The 21,631-nt window shown below is 42.9% G+C and overlaps 1 protein-coding gene across 1 annotated transcript in view; it reads left to right on the top strand.

The window, feature by feature from the left end:
• The window catches only part of LOC142214341 (NACHT, LRR and PYD domains-containing protein 12-like), a 176,738-nt gene that overhangs the window by 99,127 nt on the left and 55,980 nt on the right, over positions 1–21,631 (top strand). The window lies entirely within an intron of this gene.

The raw sequence follows: 21,631 nt of genomic DNA, 5'->3' as shown, positions 1-21,631 counted from the left end.
AACCCAACTTTCCAGGCTTAAAGGGATCCAATCATTGGATTCCCTTATTTTTCTACCTAACACATAGGAAAAGCCTTAAGAAAGGCTATTCTCCTACTTTTAGATGTCTTCTCCATGCTGCCGTTCGGTAGAAATTCCGGTTTTCTTGTGTATGCAAATGAGATCTCTTGCAGCACTGGGGGTGGGCCCCAGCGCTCAAACTGCACTGGAAGCGTCCCCAGTCCCGCGAGAGAAATCTCCAGCGACACCTCTATCTTTGCCTGGAACGCCTCTCCCTACGTCTTCTTCTGGCGCTGGGCTTCACACTTCTAGCCATGTGCAGTTGGCTCTGCCATCGGGCCTTGGACAGAGCCAACTGCGCATGCGCGCAGCCATAAGAAAATGGCTGCTTACACCAGCTTACTGTGTAAGCGACCACAAGAAAATGGCCACTGGCATGCGCAGTTGGCTCTGCCCGAGGCCCAATGGCAGAGCCAACTGCGAATGCCTAGAAGTTTGAAGCCCAGCGTCGGAAGAAGATGCATGGAGAGGTGTTCCAGGCAAAGATAGAAGTGTCACTGGAGATTTCTCTCGTGGCATTGGGGATGTCCCCAGTGCTGTTTGAGCACTGCGGCCTACTCCCAGTGCTGCGAGAGAACTCATTTGCATACACAAGAAAACCAGAATTTCTAACAAACGGCGGCGCGGAGAAGACATCTAAAGGTAGGAGAAGAATAGCCTTTCTTAAGGCTATTCCTACGACTTAGGTAGAAAAAATAGAATCCAATGATTGGAGCCCTAATTGTGATCCACCTGGACATGGTGGGACTGGTGGGAAGATTGAGCAACCATGATTATGTCAATCTGCCAACTGTTCAACCCTGAATGAGTTGGGTTGAATACTAAAATGCTTGACTCTTTCTAATATCATTAGTTCCCTCAAGTTTTTTCACTAGTGATGGATGAACCCTCTGAGTTTCATATTTTGTTTGGCAAAAAACTTGTTTGATTTGAACTGGAATTGTTATTATTACACGTTGGGGTATCTTCAGACTTCAAAGTATAATAACCCGAGGCTCAGAGAAGATGTGGAAAAACAAAAAAAAAATGCTCGTACTCAACTTTCCATGGTGACATCTGGTCTTTTTTTCTGGGCATCCTTTGCATCTTCTGGCCTTCTCTTTGATGTCAGTGGCCCCAGGTCATTGCTGAGGCTTGTGTTTGACCTTCAGTGATCACGTGGGAAACCTGATTGATGTCAGGACCCTGGTGTACCACTGAGACCTGTGATTGGACCTCAGAAGTCATGTTGGGCAAACCAATGCCATGATGCCGGTGCACCCCATGTAAAATTCTTAAGGCCCAATCACAGACCTCAACAGGCCCAAAGAGGCTGGAGAATTGCACTGAATCATGCAACGGAGCCCAGGAGAGGTGAGTATGACTATTGTATGTCGATGCAACTCCCTTGGGCCTCCATTTATTATACTTGGATGTCTGACACATATATTATAAATTGTACTAGTATAGTGGTGCAAAGACTGATGCAAATTATAGCTGAAATCTATGCCAGATATTTTTGTCAAGGTATTGACATGACAAGGTTAAGTGTCATGACTTTGATGCCTCCTATGTGACCACTGACATCACAGAGTAGGCCAGAAGACACTGAGGACACCTGAGAAAGAAGATCTGTTTTTGAGGCCCTGTCAGCCTCCCACCAGTTGGATATTTTTAGCTTATTCTAGGGATAGGCCAAAAAAATGATTTCTGGAAATTCTATCTGTTTTTGTTTGCTTCTAGATGTAATTAAGATTTTTATTTGACTTTTCTTCTCAGGCTCAGTGATGGATATTACAACCTCCAGTGATGGTAAGGATTCCTCCTCCTTCTCCTCTGTTTCTTCCTTCTAACAATCTCATTCTTGTATTTGGTAAATGATCCTATAACATCTGTACAATTCACTTATCCTAAAGTTTTTATAAGGAATATTCTTAAAGTGAACCTGTCATTTATTGATGTAATCACAGCTCATTTTGGGCTTAAGTATCCAGTGGGAGTGATTGGCAGCTCTTTCTTGTGAGTGTGCACACAAAAATACCTATCAATTTATGATTCGCTCCATCTACTGGACTCTTAAGATTTGTTTTACTTCAGGTTCAGGTGTCTTGGGTTTCTGATTTGTTTAGGATCGAACACGTTTTTTTGAAATTATTGTACTCTCTGGTATCTTCAGACCCCAAAATTTGGTAGTTCTGCCTTGGAGACCTGCTGGAATGCTGTAGGCCTTCCACAACACTCCACCTTTGCACTGCCAAGAATGAAAACTGTGGGTGAAATCTGTAGCTATAATTGACGTGCCCTTACATGATTAATGGCCCCTTATGCCCCCATACATTGTAATGTAACTCTTAAAATCCCACTGTATAATATCCTACTTATGCTCCCATACAGTTCACTGGTTCCATATACCTCCATTCAGTACAATATCATTCTTATACTTTAAATTTAATTTTCCTATATAGTACAATGGCCACCATGTAATGGGCCCTTATGTCCATATACAGTACAATACATCCATATTAGGTCTCCATACACTACCCCCTTATTCTCCTATAAGGGGGTAGTGTATGGGGGCACAATGATACCTAACACCTAATACCTACCCCTTTAGACCAGCTATATTTCCCTATCGCCCCCCCCCCCACACACACACACACACACACACATAGATGGGTGTCAGTACAAGGGTAAGTGAAATAAATTCTAGTGGGCTCCAAATTCAGTTATACTAATATTATCTCCACAGTGACTGTATATTGGTATATCCTGGCTCTTTAAGGAGCCCTTCAGACCATTTAGGTGAATACCGTATTCACTAGGGGGCCATACGGTTGCTCAGTGGTTAGCACTGGGTCCTGGTGTTCAAATCCCGCCAAGGGCAAAAACCATCTGCAAGGAGTTTGTATGTTCTCCCCGTGTTTGCATGGATTTCCATCCCATATTCCAAAAAGACATACTGATAGGGAAAAATGTACATTGTGAGCTGTATGTGGGGCTGACAACCTACATTTACAAAAAAATACAGTATTGACTTATAGGTGACGTATCTGACTGTAATATTTCACATTTCCATCGTCTTGCTTATGGTTTTTATAATTTAAAAAAAAAAAATGTTGCAGAAATAAAACTCTTATATTGTAAATCCATCCTAGTTGTGTTGATAAATTAAAGGGGTTGTGGATTTCCCATTTGTGGAACATTTCAAAACCAGGAGAGGAATATTCTACATAAACCTCTTCTGCATGTTCTATAGATTTCATTCTTGTGTCTCCGTCATGTCCTAGATGATGACGATACTCGGCAGTTTCACCAGCAGCTTTGTCAGTATAAAGATCATGCACTGAGGATGACGTATGAATATTTCCAGGATGATCTGCTCTACATTGTGGAGAATATCAGTCCTAGATCACTGCTGAGTGAGCTGAATGACCGGAATATCCCAGACGTTGAGGTGAGAAGACATGAAATCCAGTCTTATACTTCTTTAACTGTTCGCTTGTCTATACTTTTCCAGATATATATATATCATGAGATACCTAGCTTCTCAAGAAAAAATTGTTTTACAATATTAGGGCAAATAAATTGATAACTACGTCCCAGAATTCTGGTATATTTTGTGCCACAAAACTAATGTACGTTCTTTGCACCTTCTTTGACTTGCTGAAAAGGGCATGAGCCTTGAACAGGTTGTCTGGGTGGGCAAAAAATAATAATTTTTAAATAGGATGAGGAAGGTGAAAAACATTAAAAAAGCTCGCCAGCTGTGACATCCCGAATTGCTTCCGCTGAAGCCATTGATTGGCCTCAGTATTCGCTTGGCCACTGAGGCCAATCAGCAGCCTCAGGAAGAGACCCGGGACGCCACAGGTAGTGATGTCACATGTCATTCAGTGGCTTCAGCAGTCATATGCGGCAGGGAATTCTGCCAGAAGACAACAACGGACCAGGAGACACCTGAAGCACTGGAGAAAGGTGAAGATTTTTTTTTTTTTCACCGCCCTCGGCTGCTTTAAATTTTTTTTTTTTTTCCTGGAAAACCCGTTTACTAAGAAAACTGTGAAGCAGAAAGTGCAGCAAAATATTTTCAAAAATAAAGTCAACTAATAAGTGGTGTAAAGTTAGACTATACTCAAGCCTCAGTGCCCAATGTTTGGTTTACAGGCTATCTTCCATTGTGGGGAAATTTCTAGATAGTTTAAGTGCAAGAAAGTGAATCTTATTTGCAATTCTGTTATTTGTCACTCTTCTTGGCTGCACCATAGCCTAGTTACCCTAGGAAGCTGTAGAGTATAATTTTTCTGGGACCTATCTTAGTACTAATGAGCAATATCAGGAACTATCCCAATCAAATTAAGTATCCATATTTACACTAAGGGAATAATACACCATAGAAACCCATCCATATCCTGAAAAGTGGCAGATCTCTTTTCATATACTCTATACCTTCCATGGTCTGAGACTTGTTTGAAACCCAGCCATGCCATCTTCTATTGTATGTACAGTATCTGTGTCTTCATCTATCAAAATGATCTGATAGTTCCTTACGGATTCTGGAAGGATTTTTTTCTTATATTTGCTGTATCTTCATTGGGACCAACACATTATAAGAAATAACTGGATATGTTTAACCCATTGCTGTTATTTAGCTTTGTGTAATGACCTTATGTGTGACCTTTATTGTATTCTAGAAATATCAGAATCTAGAAAATAATAGAAAAACACTGGCCTGGATTTTACTACGAGATATTTTTGACAGAGGAAGAGAAGCTGTGATAGGCTTGTGGGTCAGTCTTTATGCCTTACGGAAGCGTCATGATCCCCCGGGCTTGAAAGCTGTACTGGAGGAGCTCTGTGAGAGAGGTAACATTGTGTATAAGATGTATCACTGACATGATGGAGGTTTTCATGGCTCAGATTGTGTGCAATAGCACAGGTCTTGGTCTTCTCACAGGATTAGTGGGTTACAACAGTGTATGTACGTACATTAAATGGATACTTTATTACAGACATCCATCTAATAGTACTTAAGACTTACTTTAATCTTTAGAACTACTGATATTTCTTATGGTATAAACTCAACAAGATGTTGAAATATTACTGCAGAAACAGTAAAGACACAGTATTATTTGCTCCTAAGTTGCTTCACACAGTATTGTATGCGCCACAGTGGCCCCCTCACAGTATTAAATGCTCCACAGTGGCTCCCGCACAGAATCATATGCTCCACAGTGGCCCTCACACAATATTATATGCTCCACAGTGGCCCCCACACAGTATTATATGCTCCTCAGTGTCTACTACTCAGTTTTATATATTCCACAGTGCCTCTACACAGTATTGTATACTTCACAGTGGCCTCCACACAGTACTAAATATATGCTCCCAAGAGCCCCCCCCCCCATCCCCAGAGTTGGTGCTATTATTATGCTCTCGTCAGTCCACAAAGTATAATAATAGACTCAGCACCCATTCCAAGGTGGTTCAGCCTGTTAAAAGTATAGCTACACATTATATAGAGATAATAGTTCTTCCTTAAAGTCACAGACTAAAGATAAACCCTCTTGTAATGTTCCCTCCACACACTACACTACATCTGCTACATCTGTATCCTACTTGTACATCCAGCATTGATGATATCTATTTACTGTAAAATGATTAAAAAGGGTTGTTCTCTATTAGGTGCCACTTTGGTGGAGGAAATTCTACTGGATGAACATGGACACCAACATCACCCAGATCTGATAGGTAAGTGTACGTTATATAAACTTATTATAATGAAAATACTTTTCATTTTCATTTAAGGGAATCTATCATTCGAAAAAAGGGCACATTGGAATAGCTTTTAACCCTTTCCCCACACCCACTGTACTAGTACAGTGTATGCCAGATGTTAAAGATGGTGGCCACTCAGGAGTTGGGTGGCTACCATAGCCGCCGGGAGTCTGTTTTTTTATACAGCAGACACCCAGTGCTAATGCCTGTGATCGGTGCCTGCACTAATCGTGGGCATTAACCCCTCTGGCACCTTGGTCAAAGTTGACCAAGGCCTCATTGTACCAGCGGCACATGGGCGCCGCCATTTTGCCGAAGATCGCTGGCACCGGAACAAGCTCTGCGGCCAGCATCCCATTTCCATGACAGCCAGGAGCCTTTTGAACGCTCCCAGGCCTGTCTATAATCATTTTCTATTGCAGGCTGCTCAAGAACCGTAGGGGCTCTAATAAATGTCAAAACTAAAAAATTAAATAATATATAAAAACATATAAAAAAATATTAAAAGTTCAAATCTTCCCCCTTTCCGTAGAGCACATATAAAAAGAACTTAAATACTGTGAAACACCTACACATTAGGTATCTCTGTCCAAAAACGCCCGCCTACAAATCTATTATCTCTCTATATTATAAAAATGAATTTCTGTCTGTCTGTCTGTCTGTGCTCTAATGCGAACCAAACGACTGGACCGATCTTCACCAAATTTGGTACAGAGATAATTCAGATATCCGGGAAGGTTTAAGACGAGACTCCAACTCGCTCGGACGTACCGTTGCTGAGATACAGCATTCCAAACACAATGCCCCCCCCCCTTAGCCAATACAAACCTGCAAGTCTTTCACTCATATTCCAACTGCAATACACATGGTCACTCCACATACACAACCCAACACTGATATCCAAACTGAGATACATGCATCAGAGGATTAGATACACAGATCAGCACACAGTTCCACATGCTGAAGGATTAGATACACGCGTCTGCACAAAGTATCACACGCCGGGGAATTGGATACATGCGTCTGCACACAGTACCACATGCCAAAGGATTGGATACACGCATCTGCACATAGTTCCACACACCAGAGCATAAGATATGCACATCTGCACACAGTACCACATGCCGTAGGATTAGATACGTGCATCTACACACAGTTCCACATGCCGTAGGATTAGATGCGCGCCTCTTCACACAATACCACACAGGGGAGGATTAGATACGTGTGTCTGCACACAGTACCACATGCCGTAGGATTAGATACACGTGTCTTCACACAGTTGTACACGCCATAGGATTAGATACACGCGTCTGCACACAGTACCACATGCTGTAGAATTAGATACACGGGTCTGCACACAGTCCCACACACCAGAGGATTAAATACACACTTCTGAACACAGTTCCACACACTGAAGGATTTGATACGCGTGTCTGCACACGGTTCCATAGGCCTTAGGATTAGATACTCGCGTCTACACACAGTTCCACACCCCAGAGGATTAGATACGCGCGTCTGCACACAGTTGTACACGCCATAGGATTAGATACGCACATCTGCACACAGTTGTACACACCATAGGATTAGATACACGTGTCTGCACACAGTACCACGTGCAGTAGGATTAGATACGTGCATCTTCACACAATACCACACAGGGGAGGATTAGATATGTGTGTCTGCACACAGTACCACAAGCCAGAGAATTATATACACGTCTCAGCACACAGTACCACACAGGGAGGATTAGATACACGCGTCTGCACACAGTACCACATGCCGTAGGATTAGATACGCGCGTCTACACACAGTTCCACATGCCGTAGGATTAGATACGCGCCTCTTCACACAATACCACACAGGGGATGATTAGATACGTGCTTCTGAACACAGTACCACACTTTGGAGGATTAGATACATGACTCTGCACACAGTACCACATGCCAGAGAATTACATACATGTCTCAGCAAACAGTACCACACAGAGGAGGATTAGATACGCACATCTGCACACAGTACCACACAGGGGAGGATTAGATATGCGCATCTGCACACAGTACCACATGCCAGAGGATTAGATACGCGCATCTGCACACAGTACCACACGCCAGAGGATTAGATACGCGCGTCTGCACACAGTACTACATGCCGTAGGATTAGATACGCGCGTCTACACACAGTTCCACACGCCGTAGGATTAGATATGCGACTCTTCACACAATACTGTTAGGAGTATTTAGGTTCTTTAATTTCTATTTTTCTTACCTGGGGAGTTTTTGGCTGCGCAGTGTCTGGGGTGGCATCCTGGCGCTGCGGGGTTGTCCTGTCGTGAGTATTGGTGCACACCTTCTGACTTGCATGCGCGCACTGCTGGTAGGCAGCTTTATCTCCTGGTTGATTAGTCTGTCCTCCCATTTGCACCTGGGAGGAGTGGTCTCTACTCTGTATTTAAACCCATGCCTCCCATGGTTCTGTGCTGAGTGTCGCTTTTACAGAGCTAGGCCTTAGCAGGAGGAGTAGGTGGTGTTCTGGGATAGAGGAAGTTCCGTGGTTGATTTTTGGGAGGTTTGGGTGAACGAGTTGGTTTGTGTGTTTTCCCTTCTGTGTTCACCAATCCTCCCTCTGTGTATAATTGACTGTGTGAGTGAATTGCCTTATCCTTAGATTTCTACTCAGTTTCCCTGTGTTTGTTTCCTAGTGTAAAGTTCCTTCCCATATTGGTTTGGGGAACCTTTCCCACATGTTTCCTGTGTGCTGCTTGTGTTGTTAGTCAGCGCACACCCTTGTCAGTCCCTGTCAGTAGCAGCTTCACTTGTTCGTTAGGGGTGACCCCCTTTAGTCTCCAGTCCCTAGAGATCTTATAGGGCATTCCTTCTCCCACTTCCCTCTAGGCCTACGGTGTCAGTGAGAGAGGAGCCGTCGGGGTCAGGCTTAGCCTGAGTACAGCCGACCCACACCCGTGTGGCAGGGACCGGGATAGCTAGTGGGAGTAGTGCAGGGCGAGATTCCCTACTGCTATCCCTTAGCCCCGTTGCAGCTACCTGGACTGACATAACAAATACCACACAGGGAAGGATTAGATACGTGTGTCTGCATACAGTACCACACTTTGGAGGATTAGATACAAGCCTCTGCACACAGTACCACAAGCCAGAGAATTAGATACGCGTCTCAATACACAGTACCAAACGCAAGAGGATTAGATACGTGCATCTGCACACAGTACCACATGCCGTAGGATTAGATACGCGCGTCTACACACAGTTCCACTCGCCGTAGGATTAGATACACGCCTCATCACACAATACCACACAGGGGAGGATTAGATATGTGCATCTGCACACAGTTCCACACACCAGAGGATTAGATAAGCACATGTGCACACAGTACCACATGCCGTAGGATTAGATACGCGCGTCTGCTTACAGTTCCACATGTCAGACGATTAGATACACACATCTTCACACAGTTGTACACGCCATAGGATTAGATACACGCGTCTGCATACAGTACCACATGCTGTAGGATTAGATACGTGCATCTACACACAGTTACACATGCCGTAGGATTAGATACGCTCCTCTTCACACACTACCACACAGGGGAGGATTAGATACGTGCGTCTGAACACAGTACCACATTTTGGAGGATTAGATACATGCCTCTGCACACAGTACCACATGCCAGATAATTAGATACGCGTCTCAGCACACAGTACCACACGGGGGAGGATTAGAAACGTGCATCTGCACACAGCACCTCACGCCAGAGGATTAGATACACCTGTTTGCACACAGTACCACACGCCAGAGGATTCGATACGCACGTCTGCACATAGTACCACATGCCGTAAGATTAGATATGCACGTCTGCACACAGTTTCACTTACCGGAGGATTAGATACGTGCCTCTTCACACAATGCCACACGGGGGAGGATTAGATACACACATCTGCACACAGTACCACACGCTGGAGGATTAGATATGTGCATCTGCACACAGTACCACACCAACAAGGATTAGATACTTGCGTCTAAACACAGTACTACACGGGGAAGGATTAGATACAGCTTTACTCCAGGTATCCATAACAACTGATCACAGGTTTTTCACTGATAGCCAAAATGGGATACACATAATCACATGACGCTTATGGACATACACACAAACCACATACAAAATACACCAGTGCAAAATTGGACATTTCTTATGGGGCCACTACACAAACATAAAATGTAATATACCCGTGCGAAGCCGGGTCCTCCCTCTAGTATTATAAAAATTAATTCTTGTCTGTCTGTCCAACTGTCTGTTCTCTAATGCAAACCAAACAACTGGACCGATCTTCACCAAATTTGGTACAGAGATACTTCAGGTATCCGGGAAGGTTTAAGACTAGACTCCAACTCGCTCGGACGTACCGTTGCTGAGATACAGCATTCCAAACACAATGACCGCCCCCCCCCCCCCCTTAGCCCTTACAAACCTGCAAGTCTTTCACTCATATTCCAACTGCAATACACATGGTCACTCCACATGCACAATACAACACTGAGATACACGCATCAGAGGATTAGATACACAGATCAGCACACAGTATCACACACCATAGGATTAGATACACGTGTCTGCACACCGTCCCACACACCAGAGCATAAGATATGCACCTCTGCACACAGTACCACATGCCGTAGGATTAGATACACGCGTCTACACACAGTTCCACACGCCGTAGGAATAGATACGCGCCTCTTCACACAATACCACACAGGGGAGGATTAGATACGTGTGTCTGCACACAGTACCACACTTTGGAGGATTAGATACATGCCTCTGCACACAGTACCACAAGCCAGAGAATTAGATACATGTCTCAGCACACAGTACCACATGCCGTAGGATTAAATACGCACGTCTGCCCACAGTACTACATGCCGTAGGATTAGATACACGCGTCTGCACACAGTACCACATGCCGTAGGATTAGATACACGCGTCTACACACAGTTCCACACGCTGTAGGATTATATACGCGCATCTTCACACAATACCACACAGGGGGGGATTAGATACGTGTGTCTGCATACAGTACCACACTTTCGAGGATTAGATACATGCCTCTGCACAAAGTACCACAAGCCAGAGAATTAGATACGCATCTCAGCACACAGTACCACATGGGGGAGGATTAGATACGCACCTCTTCACACAATACCACACAGAGGAGGATTAGATACGCACATCTGCACACAGTTCAACACGCTGGAGGATTAGATATGCATGTCTTCACATAGTACCAACGCCAGAGGATTAGATACGCGCATCTGCACACAGTACCACACACCAGAGGATTACATACATCTGCACACAGCACCACATGCCGTAGGATTAGATACGCGCGTCTGCACACAGTACCACATGCCGTAGGATTAGATACGCGCCTCTTCACACAATACCACACAGGGGAGGATTAGATACGTGCTTCTGAACACAGTACCACACACCAGAGAATTAGATACGTGTCTCAACACACAGTACCACACGGGGGAAGGATTAGATAGGCGCATCTGCACACAGTACCACACGGGGGAGGATTAGATACACGCGTCTGCACACAGTACCACATGCCACAGGATTAGATACGCACGTCTGCACACAGTACCACATGCCGTAAGATTAGATATGCACGTGTGCATATAGTTTCACTTACCGGAGGATTAGATACGCGCCTCTTCACATAATACCACACGGGGGAGGATTAGATACACGCATCTGCACACAGTACCACACGCTGGAGGATTAAATATGTGCATCTGCACTCAGTACCACACCAACAAGGATTAGATACTTGTGTCTAAACACAGTACTACGTGTGGAAGGATTAGATACAGCTTTACTCCAGGTATCCATAACAACTGATCACAGGTTTTTCACTGACATCAAAAATGAGATACACATACTCACATGACGCTTATGGACATACATACAAACCACATACAAACATACAATGTAACATATCCGTGCGAAGCCGGGTCCTCCCTGCGATCCCTATATGGGGCTCACAATCTACATTAAAACAAAAATAAAAAAAATTATTGCCCCTCTCCAACTACCCCCCACTGCCATTTAATGTCCACTTCCAGCTGCCCCAGTTTCATGTCCCCCTTTAGTTTCCACCAGTTTAAACTGGGGCACCAGGAGAGGGACTTGGGGCGGTTGGAAGGGAACATTATAATGTGGGGACATATAATGTACAGATGACTGTAGGAGGATCATACTGTGTGGGGGCACACGAAAAATGAATGAGAATAGGCGGAGTTAACGTAAAAGCGGGCGGAGCTAAATTTGCCGCGGCGTGCACAGAGCACATTTTATCCCTCTTTCTGTTTATAAAAAGTTGGGAGGTATGGATTTTGCCTAACTAATCTAACTACAAGCCATTACTCAGTCCCAAACAATTTGGTGCCAAATTTGCAATGTGGTCCGTGCAGGGTTACTTCTGTTAGGTACCTTTTAGCCTTTGTTTGGAGTAGTTGTTAGAGGGGCTCGTCCAGAAAGCATGCAGTCTCACTGACAGTGTGACTTCTCAGCCAAGTCCTTGATGGCAATCTTCTCCTTCAGAGTGGTGTCTGGATAAACTCTAGAAGTCTCTGACTCAGCTCCACTTTGCTGTAGCTCTGGTCCCTTAAGGATCTCCTCTATATAAGGATAATACTCCAGTACTTCTTCTCCTAGAGCTCAAAGCACACTCCCAAAATGGCTGCTTCACACACTCTTCTCGTTGCAGCTCCACCTCTGCAGAACTGGGTCTCCACATCACTAATCCAGGGAAATGCAATGTTTTCCCATTGTCTTGTGGCCTCTTGTGGTCAAACAACAGAATGTCAGTTTATAAAAAATAAACTTATTTACAGAACAGGTACATTTACAACATAAGCGCTGTTTCACCAACTTACACAGGCAGTGAGAATCTGGAGAGAAATGCCTTGAATTAAGTTTTCAAAGTTGCAAATATTCATAAATATTACTGAAATGTGTAGTTGGAGGATCAGTGTGTTCACAAAATCTGCTGTCACCAAGACATCATTAGAAGGAGGATAAGTCCATCAGAACCAGAGTTGTTCAAGGTACGCTAGTAGTCTGAGTGTCTGTAAATCAGGAAACTACTGCTGAAGCGGGAAGTTAATGAAAATAAACCTAGACACTGACATCTCAAGAGAAGAGTCTAACTAATAAGGATTTTTTTTAAGTGATCGGTACTACTTGCAATATTTATCTCACTCGGTTGATAAGGAAAAGGCTCTGGTGTTGATTGTTTTTCTGGACTTAGTGAAAGATTTAATATATACTGTTTATTTGGATAATTAATATTTTCCGTAAATGAGTGTCACACTGGTACGTTATTTAATAACTTATAGCGCCAGTAACAGTGTTTGTCTCTGAAATCTGTTCTAAAAGGAAGAAAAAAATGTTAAAACAAATTAAAAATATTATTTTACTTCACAACTATTGTTATCTTTTCCACAGATGTCCTGAAGAATCACAAGACACATTTAAATAAAGAAACCAAGAAACTTATAGAGAACAAACCTCCAGGATGGAAGCAAGAAGCAGAAAGTTTCCCCTTCTCTACACGTTATGTGAACCTCATCATTGTCTCCACTGATCACTTTAGGGAACGCTCTGAGAATGAGCTCATAGAGACCGGGGCAAAACATGAGGAATATCTATCGAAAACCAAAAGTAAACTATTGCGCACATCTCCCAAGAAGATATTCCGTTGGTGCCACCGATCCAGACTTATACCACATATGGTATTGGTGAGCGGAGTGCCCGGTATAGGGAAGACCACACTGATTCAGAAGTTTGTCTATGACTGGGTGAAGGGCGATCTCTATCAAAGATTCTCTTTTGTATTCTTATTCAAATTCCGAGAACTCAACAGACTTAAGGATAAGGTTAGTCTGGAGACCATGATCCTGCATCAGTACCCATATCTGGAGGAGCAGCTGGAGAACATCTTACAAGATCCAGAGAAACGTCTCTTTATATTTGATGGATTAGATGAAAGCAATCATACAATGGATTTCACATCACGTCACTTGTGCTCTCATCCTAAACAGCTCGGACATTGTGGTCAGATTGTGGTTAGTTTGGTGAGAAAGTCTCTTCTTACTGGTTGTTCTGTCCTAATGACCAGTCGCCCAACCAGACTGGCATCAATTGATTGTAATGTTTTCCAGAGAATAGTAGAAATCACTGGGTTTCTTCCAGAAGAACGACAGACTTACTTTGAGAATTTCTTCTCCAACCCTGAACTGTCAAAAAAGGCTTTTACTTATGTGAAGGAGAATGCCACCTTGTACACGTTCTGTTACCTCCCGTCCTACTGCTGGATCATCTGTACTGTATTATCCAGGAGCTTCCAGACAACAAGTAGTGACCAGCAGGTGACATTATTACCCAGAACAGTGACACAACTCTTTGCCATATTTATCGCCAACATTCTGTCCAATCACAGCCTGGAGAAAAGTGACGCTCAGAAGATCCTGCAGTCCATCGGATGGATGGCAGAATATGGAGTCATGAATCACAGGGTTATTTTTGAGAAAATAGATCTGGAGTCTTTCCATGTGGACAATAAGTCAAAGCTCTTGTCAAGTTTTCTGATGGAATCGGAGGAACCTGTGACCTATTCCTTCTTACATCTCACTGTTCAGGAATTCATCTCCGCCTTGGTCCATTATACTGATTATTCTCCTGAGAAGTTACAGAAATCACTAGAAGAAGCCAAATCCTATCCTGATGGACGTGGTGAGATGTTCCTCCTTTTCCTGTGTGGTCTATCAGACAGAACCACCAGGTCAATACTATCTGGATACCTGGACAAACAAGCAGTTCAGGCCTCCAGAGATGTTATCACTTGGCTGAAGAACTTAATTCCAGAACAAAAGTTTATGGAAAGCCAAACCATGAAGCATAATCTACTTAGTAAATTGTTTACATTGTTTGAATCCCGGAATAAGGCTCTAGTGCTGGAATCATTACAATCACTCAGAAGATTGGACTTTTCTTATGTTCACATATCAGCTCTAGACTGCACAGTGTTGGCGTTCATCATGGAAACCTGCACACATATAGAAGAACTCAATCTAATTGGATGTTCCTTAGACACTGAATCCTTAGAAAGACTTGTACCAGGGTTACAAAACCTGCAGAATCTGAGGTAAAATACATACTCTTATTTTTTTGTGGTCTTAAATGGAATGTGTTGCAGCGTTTCTCTAACCATCTTAGTGAAGACATCTGTTGTCTTGATCACAAATGCAGGAACTTTCTATGGTTTGGTATATGTCAGAAATCTTGCCACGATTTCCTTATTGTAGACAGGTTACATTCACAAATAAATAACCCTAAAAATTTAGTATTTTTTTTTTATTCTATAAATTTGCAACAATGTTTAACTTTTCATTGTCTACAAATTTAAATGCTTTGAAACCAGTGAAATTTAGCACTTTTATCAAATCCGTTTTAATTTTCTGATTTGTACATTTCTTTACATTTTATTTTCTGTACATGACTATGGGGGCAGCCATCTTGCCTGAGCTTCTCCTCTGCTCTGTTAACAGCATTTAGTGATCTGCTTTAACATTTTCCTTGCCAAGGACATAGCTCTACGTCCTCCCAGGGTGGCACTTCTGTAGCGGAGGATGTACCTAGTACGTCCTTACTTCTATTGCCGATATCTCAGGACTTGTTTGGGCTATCATAACGGTTTAAGATTCATTTTAAAGTGATACAAAGAACATGATAGCACTTATAATTATGGAGCGATTCTCTGTTGAAAATGCTTTTTGGCATTGAGATCCCATTGAAGATCTCAATTCCCAACAACGTTTTTAACAGCAATTCGCTCCATAACTATAAGTGCTATCAAGAAGTTCTTGGCATCATTTTATAGATGAGATGCTCATCTTTAAAATGAATCGTAAACAATTATAATAGCCCAAACGTGTCCTGAGATACAAAACTCTAAATTGCCCCCCCCCCACGTCTCAGGAAGCATCTTGTGAACTGTAATAGGAAGGGGAGGGGGGAAGAGGAGCCCTGCAGACAGCACAGATATGAGGAATCTGTCATCATTTGTGCATACCCATATGTGACTCCAGGAGGGCTTCAGTTCCTGTTACCTCCTCTGACTGCACAGTGTTGGCTTTCATCATGGACACCTGTACAGATATAAAAGAACTCAATCTATCTCAATGTACCTTAGATACTGAAGGATTAGAAAGACTTGCACCAACGTTACATAACCTGCATAATCTGAGGTAAAATAATAATTATATTTTATCTTCTATGGAAGAGTTGGAGCATTTGTTGGGTTCAGGTGAGGGAGAGGGTGACTTTATGGGGCGGGCTCTGGTGTGGGCCCATTATATCGACGATATATTCATCATATGGGAAGGGTCTCGTTCAGAATTTGATCAGTTTGTTGGCATATTAAATAATAATCATATAGGCCTTCGTTTTACATTTGAAATTGACCCGGTAAGCTTGCCCTTTTTGGATGTGAGAATTTCTAGGACAGCGGGTAGTGATTTACACATTACAATCTTTCATAAATCTACTGCTACAAATTCTCTACTGAGATGGGAGAGTCACCACCCGCTGGCTCTGAGGAGGGGGATCCCCAAGGGGCAATTTTTGAGGCTGCGGCGAAATTGTACCACTATTCAGGACTTCAAAACTCAAGCAGATGATCTCAGAGCAAGATTTCAGGCTAGGGGATACCGTGACTTTGTCATCCGTCAGGCGTATCAATTCGCTCTTAGAAGTGATCGCACACAACTACTTACCCCGAAAAAAGTGAACCCTACAGAGGGCCTTATTAGGCTTATAGGAAGTTTTGATGGCGCATCCAGCGCGGTCAGAGAGGTTATTGAGAAACACTGGGGAATTCTATTGATGGATCCGGATATTGCACTGGTTGTAGGTGGGAGACCCTAAATTACGTATCGGCGGGGGAGAAATATCCATGATCGGATTGTTAATAGCCATTTTGTTGACAACTCTACGAATACGTGTTGGCTTCCTTCAAGGATTAAAGGATGTTACAAATGTAGTGGTTGTGTGGCTTGTCCACACATTGCCAGTGCTAAAAGTTTTAGGAGTAATGCGACGGGTATGAATTATGACATCCGGCATTTTATTAATTGCCGTACCAAAGGTGTTATCTATAGGGCAGTGTGCGTCTGTGACTTGGAATACATCAGCAAAACGAAAAGGGAGTTCAGGAGACGGGTGGGGGAGCATTTGGGGGAAATTCGGCATGGACGAAAATGGTAACGATGGGCATCCCCCCGCGCCAGTTTCGGGGCGGCAGCCTGGGGTCTGATCAGTGACCCCGGGTCTGCCCCATCACTTACCCCCTTCACGCACCTGGTTGATCCTGCCCAAAAGGAAGCTGTCAGCCTGTGCGTCTACACAGGCTGACAGCTTCCTATACTCTGCAATACACGTGTAACGCGTGTATTACAGCGTATATCTATTGAAGCCGTGATCAGCCCCAAAAATCCCTTTTTCCCCATATAAAATGTTTTATTATGGAAAATAAAGAAAAAGAGAAAAAAACATTACATATTTGGTATCACCACGTCCGTAATAACCTGAACAATAAAATTAAACCATTATTTAACCCAAACGGCGAACGTCGTAAAAAAAAAAACCCGTTCAAAACCACACAAAATAATGATTATTCACCACCTTTCCCTTACAAAATGTTCAATAAAAAGTAATCAAATGGTCAGATGAAAACCAAAATGGTACCAATAAAAAGCAGAGGTCATCCCGCAAAAAATAAGCCCTCAACCAGCTCTGTCTAGCGAAAAATAAAAATGTTATGCCTTTCAGAAGATGGCGATGCAAAAATAATTGATTTTTTTCCCTAAAATATATAATAATAAAATTCAATTTATTCTGCACAAATAGCAACGCATTAAAAAATAATATAAATGAGGTATCGCCATAACCGTACCGACCCGCAGAATAAAGGTCACATGTTACTTATGCTGTACACTGCTGCACGGGAAAAAAAAAAATGCTAAAAAGCAATGCCAGAATTGATGTTTCCTTTTACATTCCACCCAGAAAGAGTTAATAAAATGTAGTCAATAAGTTACAGGCCCCAAAATGGTGGCATTGAAAAGTACATCTAATACCGCAAACACCAAGCCCTCATATGGCCACATTGCCAGAAAATAAAAATCTAGCTTGTACAATGTGAAGACAAAAACCCTAAAAGTCGCCAAATCATTAGGATGTAAGTGGCTGCGACTAGAAGGAAATGTATGAGCGGTGCGAGCGTTTTCAGGGGACCCCCCATATTTACAGCTTATGAGAGATAATACACCAGCGCTGATCCCCCAGAATGCCCCTCTTCCCCGTCCGTGTCATAGGAGCTAGTGGGAAAATAGAATGGGATTTGGTGTACCCAATTTACTCCGCACAGCTTACATATTCACTTCGGGGTTACTAATACTCACTACATCACTTGATAAATTCTTTGAGGGGTGCGGTTTTCACAATGGGGTCACTTTCTAGAGGTTTCCACTGTTTTGACTCCTCAAGGGCTTTGTAAATGCGACATGGTTCCTGAAACTGATCACAGCCAGATCTGCCCTCGAAAAGCTCCTTGGCGCGCCTTCCCTTCTGCGTCTCGTTGTGCGTCCATATATTAGTTTACACCCACAAGTGGGGTACTATGGTAGTCGGGAGAAGTTGCATAACAAATTGTGGGATGCGTTTTCTCCTTTAACCCCTTGTGAATATGCAAATTCTAGGGCTAAACGAAAATATTAGTAAAATAAAATCAAATTTGAAAATTTCACCTCCATTTTGTATTAATTCCTGTTAAGCACTTATAGGGTTAAACTACTAGCTATATGTTGTTTTGGCTTAAGGGGTGCAGTTTTGAAAATGGGGTGATTTATGGGTATTTTTAATACAAGGGTCTTTCAAAACCCCTTCATAACTGGATTAGTCCCTTAAAAAATGGGTTTTGGAAATTTCTTGGAAATTTTGAATTTTGTTGTTTCACTTGTAAATCTTATAATGTCTGTAAAAAATAAAAGGGCGACTAAAGTTTGATGCTGACATAAAGCAGAGAACTGTGACATGAGATTTATGATATAATTTTGGCGGTCTGACTATCTGTATGTAATGCACATCATTTCAAACTTTATAAAATGCATATTTTTCAAAATTTCCACCAAATTTCCTATTTTTTCATAATTAAACACAAAACATGTCAACCAAAATTTACCACTAACATGAAGTACAATGTTTTACGAAAAAACAGTCTCAAAATCACTTTGGTAAGTTAAAGCGTTCCATAGTTATTGCCACATAAAGTGACACATCGCAGTTTTGAAAAATCGAGCTTGGTCAGGAAGTCAAAAAGTGCCATCGGTGGGAAGGGGTTAAACGTTAAGTCTTATATCTTGATTGCTCTTTTTGGATTATAATTGGATTAAGTGACCAACATTTTCTGCACTATAGAGTGTTTTTCTTGTCTGTACATGGAATTAAAGGGATTCAATCATTAAAACTGAATTTTTTTCTCCCTAAGACATAGGAAAAGCCTTAATAAAAGCTATTCTTCTCCTACCATTAGATGTCTTCTCTGCACCGCTTGTTCCATAGATATCCTAGTTTTCATCGGCCTGCAAATGAGTTTTCTTGCAGCACCGGGGGTGTCCCCAATGCTGTGAGAGAACTCTCCAGCGATGGCCTCTTCTTCCTCTGGAACGCCCTCTCCGCTACGTGTTCTTCCAATGGCTTCTTCTGGTTTTAGATGGCACGCATGCTCAGTCGGCTCTGTCATCGGGCAGTACGCCCATCTAAGCGGCCGCAGGCATGCGCAGTCGGCTCATTGTTTATCTGCTAGAAACTGAATTGGTTAGAACAGTCAGACCTCCACCATTCTAAAATTATTATATGGATATGCCATCAATTTAAAAAACTTAAATTTTAAGGTAGGAAAGAATGGAAACATTGATCCTTGCTTAGCTTCTTGTTTTGTTCTTTTTCATTTGATACAAGGCTGGCACCTTAAGTTTGGAATCAAAGAATGTGCGCCCTCCATCTTGGCATTATTAAAGGTCCCATTAGTCAGATGTTTATCACGTATTTGGTCAATTTACCATTATTTTTATGGTGAAAATCCTCTTATTTATTAGTGGACTTAATGTATCCAAGTTTGATTTTGCTGCCTTGGTCTCTGATTGTTTCTGTCCTGGGGGTTTCTGTTAGTACCCTTCTGTCTGGATTTTGCCTTAAAGTAGAGCCTTTTAGCTCTGTGACCCAGGGGTATGTGCCCATACAGCAGCCAGTAGCAACTAGCAGAAAGCTGCTGCAAGATAAATGGTGACTGGGGCCCCAGAAGTGTGAATGAGAAGAAGGCGCCCATGGAGGAAGGATACTGGCTAGCCTAACTCTCCATCTAGATGTTATCTTAACCGCCCAGTGTGTCTATAGTATATAAAAATAAACTGAGCAGGTTCTCAAATAATTTATACAATACATTATACTGAAACATAGCCTGGATGAGTATCTATATAAAGTATAATGAGTGTACTGTATCATGCCAGGGTGAGCGGGGCCCGCCAATATTTTTTGAATATTGAAAGGTTCATCTGGCAGTTTCTGAAGTGGAACTGCTATTACTATACTCTGGGTGTCTTCAGACCACAAAGTATAATAAGCAGAGGTGTAAGCATAATAGTCTTACTTACCTCTCCTGGGCTCCATTATTACCTACGGCAAGACCTCTTTGGGACTCTTCCAGCCTCTAGAATGGGGACCAATGTGGCCTGAGATTGGACCTCACTGATCACAATAGGTGTGCTGACATCATGACTCTGAGATGCAAGCGCCGTTGGCATGTTCACAAGACTGCTGAGGTCCAAACCACGAATGCCATAAGATAATGCTGAGGGATCGCCGAATGCTGCAAAGGACCTGAGGATAAATAAAACTATTTGTTATATAGGTGTTAAGACTGTGCGGCAGGTGCGGCCAAGGGATCAGGGTCGCAGCCTGTTCCGCTGTTACTGCTCAGTCCGGCATGGCTGGGGTTAATTCCCTTGCAGCCGGTAGGAGTGGTCGGTTTCGTGACTGACAGTGGTGCTAACCTGTGGGCACCTGGGCTTGCTGTTTAGACCCGCCTTCCCTCTATTTAAGGAGGCAGGTTTGTTCGCCTGGTGCCTTAGCCTTAATTCAGATTTGTGCACGTCAGTGCAAACATTAGTTTGGCAGTAAGCTGCCTTAGCTAGGTAGGTCTTTAGATAGAATTGTTCCCTAGATAGAATTGTTTCCTTAGTAAGTACCTAGGGAACTCCTACCTTAACTACTCTGCTACCTGTGGTGCTTCAACAGCAGGTGGCTGTAGTGGTGCGGCCCAGGAGGTTACTGGGAGTCATGGTCATAGTTGTTTATGTTGGTCTAACAGTGAAGCAAGTGTTAGACACTGTTTCCATTAAACTGCTGCTTTGTTCTGCAGTGGCCTGCTCCATGTGCAGTAACAGAGAGCACTCAGTTGGTGGTGTAGCCCGGCAGTGAGGCTAACTTTCGGGCCTTGTTCACACTAGTGTGCACTGCAGTTCAGAGCCCAGTTGGGCTCCGCAGGCTTTTGTTTATAATTTGTTTGTTTTTTTAAGTACGCCTGCCGACCATAACAATAGGTTTACTTACCTACACTGGGTCTTTATGAACTGGTTCTCTCATACCTCACTAATCCGGGAACTTGCCCAGTTATAAG

This window comes from Leptodactylus fuscus, chromosome 7, assembly GCF_031893055.1.
Source record: "Leptodactylus fuscus isolate aLepFus1 chromosome 7, aLepFus1.hap2, whole genome shotgun sequence".
Taxonomy (NCBI): domain Eukaryota; kingdom Metazoa; phylum Chordata; class Amphibia; order Anura; family Leptodactylidae; genus Leptodactylus; species Leptodactylus fuscus.
This window is presented reverse-complemented; position numbering and strand designations above follow the sequence as displayed.